Raw genomic sequence first — 6,660 nt, 5'->3', positions numbered from 1 at the left:
GTTAAAGAGAGCTGAACAATTCAAAGTAGCTGTTTGTCTCAAGCTTCTGTGGACCTTAATAGCTTATAAATGTTTTGGTGCTGGCCACCACCTATCAGCAGATGGATCTGGCTGAGAACTCCTACCTGAGAAATACATGAAGATATTTGCAGAGATACTGGGCTGGCAAAAGTTGAACAGTTTTCACATCTACTTGTTCTGCCTTGTAACACTGCAGTATCAGTTAACTTGCGGTAGGCAAGTTAACCAGCTGTGTCCCATCTCTCAATCATTTGCATCCATTGTAGGAAGAGAGTTAATATGCAGAATACTGTTAAAATAATTCATCAACCTGAAATCAAAAGCTCAGGCACAGCCTCAGAAATAATAAGATATACTCTGCTTTAATATAAATTGTACTTAGCTGCATTGAGAACTTCATAATCACCTAATTTAAAGACCAGCATCACAGGGGGAAAATCTTTCTAGACAGCTATTTAGACAGGTTTTCTCTGACATTAGCAGAGATGGAAACTGATGGAATGGATCTAAATGCCTCCTTCCAAGCCACTGACTCTAATGAACATCCCAAATCCACTTCCAACTAAGCACCTTCCAGTTATAATATGAATTACATTTCAGTCATTTTTTATAAAAGATGAGAAAATTAATTGAAGCATTTTATCACTACAGTACAGTATCTTATCAAAAGAAGTTATTAAAGCCATAGTGCAGGCTGCTCCAGTAGAAGATTTTGAAAAATTAGAAATTTTGGAGCATCTGAAATCTGGAGAGCCCTTGAGAGCGAGTCCTCCTCCAGAACAGTGTCTGCTGCTCCTAAGACCAGCCTGCAGCTGCTACTTGGGAGTTCTGCTGTAGCATGAAGTTTGTAAATATGGGGAGGTTTAGCAAAAGGAAAGGCTAATTGATTTCCAAGCTGCTTTTGCATATGAGATATGATTTAAAATCTTTGTCACAAGTGCAGTTGAATAGTGGCAGAATCATTCTGAATCTACAGTTTTTTCAGAAAGGATTCAGCAGTAATTTTCAAGTTCTACATTTGCCCACCCAGCTTGCTGGCAATGTCTGATCATTTTTTTAAAATCCCGTCACGCCACTTATGGAATGCTTTTTTCCCCCTTTGCTTCAGGAAACAGCCGCAAAAGTAACAATTAAAGCGCATTGATTGATAAAAACTGTTTTGTGGGAAGTCAATTACAGGCCCAAACAAGTAAATCTGTTCCAGTCAGCTTCAGAGCAGCACCCAGGCTAAATCACCGAGGTAGTCACTGCCAGGGGTACACACTGTGTGCAAACTGTTAATCTGACTGGCGAAGGCTGCAGTGCTGTGAACCCTGAAGCCCCTTTAAAAATGAGCCCTTAAAAAATCCCCACACCTGTGTTTACGGCCTGCAGTAAGACTAAAGCACAAATTAAATGCTCCTTCAAATATAATGGCTTCTCAGCAGGCTGTATTGGTAGATCCTTTAGGGTCTGAGAGGACACAATGCTAACACCCCTTCCATTGCTCTTGATGAGAAGTAATGGAGGAAGGTATTATTTGACAGCAAGCACTCATTCTGTCCTCAAGAAAAACACAATGTCAAAGGAAGAAATGGAGAGGGAAAGCTTTTCTGCCTGTCCAGCTTCCATATAGCTGCTCCAAACCCAATTGCACTGAAATACTTTATATTTGGAGTTCTATTACAAGTCGTAAGGCTGGATTTGAGGGTGTGTGCGGTTTCTATTTTGTTTTGGCTTTCTGCTCTGCAGAAAAATTTGCAGGCAATTTATCAAGCACATTATGCAGCACAAAAGCCGGGATATTCTAGTTAATCTGCCACATAATTAGTGTTTTACTAACTATTACATGGTGGCTTTATATCCCAAGCATCATTTACAGGCATACAGGGGATATTTTGGCCCCAAATCTGTAAGACTGTCAGTAGCTGAGGTGGAACAAGCCAGTACTTGGGCTGTGACACTGACAGTGGAACACTGGCTGCTGTTTTTATGTATGTTTTGTAATGACAGGGAGAAAAGACTGATCTGGGATATTTTCCTGCACCAGGAAGATGCAACTGAATATATATGTAAAGCTGAGCACACACATGTACTTCCCACAAATATATGTATTAATATATATATTAACATATATGTATAAACATTACACTTAAAGAAAAAAAGTATCTCTAGCAGTCACATAAAACTTCATTGCCTATGTTATGAAACACTGTCTGTGTGAGACAAATTATTTTTAACTCTTTTTAACTCAGTGATTGTGTGTCATTTGAAAAGAATAAAAAAACCCAACATTATCTTTCTTAGGAACATACCTATGAAAAGTATCCAAATAAAGATTTGTACAAAAATAAATTCTAGGAAATCTAAAAAGTCTAGTTTGAATGATGGAAGATTCCTAGAAAAGTTATTATTTGTACAAATTTTTTTCTGACATAGTTTTGTAAAGTTCTGGAGGGGGATCTGAATTGTTGTGTTGAAAATATTACAAAAAAGTGCATTAGAAAATCTACAGTCTATTTTTTCTTTACCTTCTAGTAATTAGTACTAAAATATAAAATGGATGTTTTTGTCTTTAAAAAATTAAGACTTTAATTGTTACACATAAACAGAATTCTTAAAAAAAATCAAATTAGCTACATTTAACTCTTAGTTTATGCCACTTTCAGAAAATGAAGATTGTTGAATCAGGGGCATCCTGCATCCACCACCTCCGAGGTAGCTGCTATTAAAAAAGAAGAAAAATATTAGTGTTTTTAGCTATAATGCATTTCTATTCTCCACTGGCATCCGTCTAACAGACAGAACTGGTCTTTCAGTAGTCCTGCAGTTTAACACAGATACGTGTCTTGCCAGCTCCTCCTCCTGCATCAGGCTGGGAGCAGTGAAATTATCATCTCCATTTCTCAAAGCAAGAGCTCCACCATTTGTTGGCCAGCAGCAGTGCATCCTTCCATATGCTTCCAAAGGAGAGACGAGGAAAGGAAGCCAAAGTCGGCCTAACAGGGTGTCATTCCAGAGGCAGTGCATATACTTTTTTACTAGGGTTGTCTTTGCAATAAACAGAGAGCTGTAGAATTTCTGCTCCCAGGTTGCTCTCGCTGCAGGACAGAGTCTCATTTTTTACCGTGCTGAGGAATGGGAGTAGAAAAGTCCAAAGAGGAGAAGGGCACTGAGATTTGTGCATGGCTAAGCAGCACATGATTCAAGAAAGATTCAAGAGTGTCCTTGCCTGGCACCAAGTGACTGGAAGCATTTTGTCAGACAGGGAGAGGGCTGCTGGCACCACCCTGCCCGAGGTACCAGTACCATGGGACATACATATACCAGTGACCATGGGAATTTCCCAGTTTTACGGCATTTTGAAGTTTCCTGCTCTCAGCTGGGGTAGATTTAATTCCTTCTCAGTAGCTGTTACAGTGCTGTTTGGGGGTTTGGAATGAGAATGGTCACACTGATGTTTTGGTTTTTTGGTAAGTCATGTTTGTCTTAAGCCAAGGACTTTTTTTCCTTGACTGATGCCAGGAGGTGGTACATAAAAAACAACAAAAAAACCCTTAACTGTGAGGGAACATATCTGGGACAGATGACCTGAACTGACCCAATTTACTTTATTTTCAATTATTAAACTGTTCTTATCTCAACATACAAGTCCTACTTCAATTTTCCTCCCCATGCCAAAGGCGGGGGGACAGCTAGGAAGAAAGGGTGGATTGAGCCAGGGGCTGCATGTAGTTTTGTCTCCAGTTGGGTTTACAACCATGACAGTTCTTTTTGGCATCTAATGTGAGGCCTGAAGAGTTGAGATAAGGACAGATCCAACCAGAGTGTGTTAAAAGAAAATTGTTATAAACATTCACTTTATTGGTTTGACAGCTGCTACTTACAGCTTGGACTTATTTGCTCTCATACTCACAGCATGTATTATACTGCTTATACCTTATTTGCAGTAAGTGTTTTCTGTGGTGTATTTCACAGGATGGGCTTATGATATAACAGTGTCACTGTTTGGGACACCAGTCTGGGGTAGGTATTCTGTACTGCAGGCACCTTTGTGCTTTGGGAGTCATCTACTCAAATCAATTAATTATCACACTTTTGGGTTTTTCTCCTCAGAGCAGCAACCTATAGGGGAGACAACTTCCTATTTTTTTCTCTTCTCTTTTTTTACTTTCTTGTCCACAAGGCTGATTACTGTAGCCAAGAAGTTTAAAGATTTTGAATATCCTTTGACTACCCTTGAAACCAAACACGTTGTCCTTGAAATCAGAACAAGTGTCTATATAGAACAAAAATTAAAGTGGATGTTTCTGGGTTTTTTTTTCTTTACAAGTCCATTCAGATTTTAATAAAATGTCCAGATTGCAGAAACTGAAATCTATGAGGTTTTAAGCAGAAATTAGTGCAAATATGATGTTGTACTGTTTCCAAGGAAGAGTGAGCTCAGGATAGGATCATAGAATGGCTTGAGTTGGGAGGAACCTCAAAGATTATCCAGTTCCAAGCCTCCCACCATGAGCTTGGACACCTTTCAGTTGACCAGTTTGCTCTAAGTCTCATGCATCCTGGCCTTGAATGCTCCCAGGGCTAGGGCATCCACAGGTCCTCTGGACAACCTGTTCCGGTGGCTTATCACCCTCACAGTAAGCAGAATCATATAATGTAAAATCCCTGGAGTAGTAAATGTAAATGAAAAATAACAGGCAAATGCCAGGGTAGGCTTTGAACAGTTTTCCAAAGTCCTGACAATAATTACCAAACTACAGATTTTGTAAATAAAATGGTTGGTTTTGAGACATAAGGAAAAATTTCATCCCAGAATAGAGGAACCAAACTGCACTTTCTGCCTTTCCCCAATTTTTCTAAGCCATGTGCATCTGTATTTCAGGACCCTACTTTTATAACCTCGTATTTTCATCGAAGAACAGGAATTGCTGCAGTGATCTCCTCAGACAGCTCCAGTGTCAGGCACCATATCTGCAGTCACTAGGAAATCCAAATGTTTGACCAGCTAATGAAACCATGATGTTCACCAGGCCTGAGCCACACAACAGGAGTCACAGGTTTCCATTCCCTCAGTAGCTTTTCCTGTTGTACACAAAACATATTCCTATCCATCTTACACACTGTGTGCCTGTGTAGATTGAACTTCTCATGTTGTGGCATGAACTTTGATGGGCTGTAGGGTGAGGGGAAAAGAGACATGGAGACACAGAGGGAGTATATCCCCACTCTGATCCATTCTGTCTGTTCTGGCTTTGCAGGAGTGACCCACGCACCTTCCTGAAGTCTTCTGCTGTCTGCTGTCTCATTACTACCATGTATTTGTGCATTACTGTCTGTGTGCAGATGTGCCTGTGTGCACGGACATGTACATGTGCATACAGCTCTGTGCACGTAAGGGTGGATATCATAATCTACTCACAGATCATGCCTTACCTCAGGTATTGCATATTATATGCAACATGGGATATTTTATGAGTCAATCTTCAAAAAAAGTTCACAAGCAACTTTAGCCATGTTTATTTATGACATTTTAGATTTATTTACAAGGGTAAGGAGCTGTCTGAACCTGGCAGCACTGGTGGCTGCTGCCCCCAAGCTCCAGCTGCCTGTGGTGTGACTGAGATCATAATGCCAAAGGACTCCCCACTCTGGCCAGGACTGTGTCCTTTTCCAGGTCACAGTCTCCCTTGAGACTCGAATAAATATTTAATATTCATTCTTCTTATGACATAATTGAAAGCACATCTGAAGCCCCATGCGTCAGATTCAAAAAGAGTATTTTCAAATTCAGAATAAAGCTCGAAAAATTGTGCTGCTTCTGGAAATCTGTTCCTCCTTCAGTGACAAGCTGAAGAAACTCCAAAGAATTGCATATGCTTTTCAAAGAAAATTAATGAGAAAACTCCTACTGAACTATCTGCTCCGTTATTTAAAAAATGAGAAATGCATTCTTTGGGCATTGAGTTATGAAACAAAATTAAAATATCCATAAAATCACAAACTACTGTAATACATTACTAATTCAGAAACTTTACTAATGCTCTACAAAGGAGACAAGTGTGAATAGCTTAAGAGTGCTTACAAGATTCTAAACGTTTAAAATAATAGTAGTTCCTGTGATAAGAATGGAAAAAAGTCTTCATATTTCAAAGGGCATGCCAAGAGTTCCTGGAATCCTGGAAAGGCTTCTAGATGCCAACAACTTTTGAATCTATGTGTGTCCACACCTCAATTGTTTTACCATTCTGGTGCAGGAAATACATAGCAATATCATTTTAGGCTTCTCATTTGGACTTTCAAGCATAGTGTTTTGCTTTTTTTATACACAGCGAGGATTCAGAATTGTACTCACAAGACAGGCAGGTCACTTAAACTTGCATAATATAATATCAGAACAACGCATTTATTACCATAACTTACTAATAAATAAATCAGAATATTTCTGTAGTCAAATTTTGTTACGCTTTTTTTTCCTCTTGGGAGAAGGAGAAGGGTGGAATGTCACACTGTGTGACAAATGAAAATGACCTGAGCCCTTGTGCTTTTATGATCTGTCAATATCTTTCTGGTAATAAGATGCCCATAACTGAACACAGCATTGCAAGAGCATGTTTTGCATCCTAAAACCACATAAAGAAAGATTATTAACTTCCT

The sequence above is a fragment of the Parus major genome, chromosome 2 (genome assembly GCF_001522545.3).
Source record: "Parus major isolate Abel chromosome 2, Parus_major1.1, whole genome shotgun sequence".
NCBI classification, from domain to species: domain Eukaryota; kingdom Metazoa; phylum Chordata; class Aves; order Passeriformes; family Paridae; genus Parus; species Parus major.
This window is presented reverse-complemented; position numbering follows the sequence as displayed.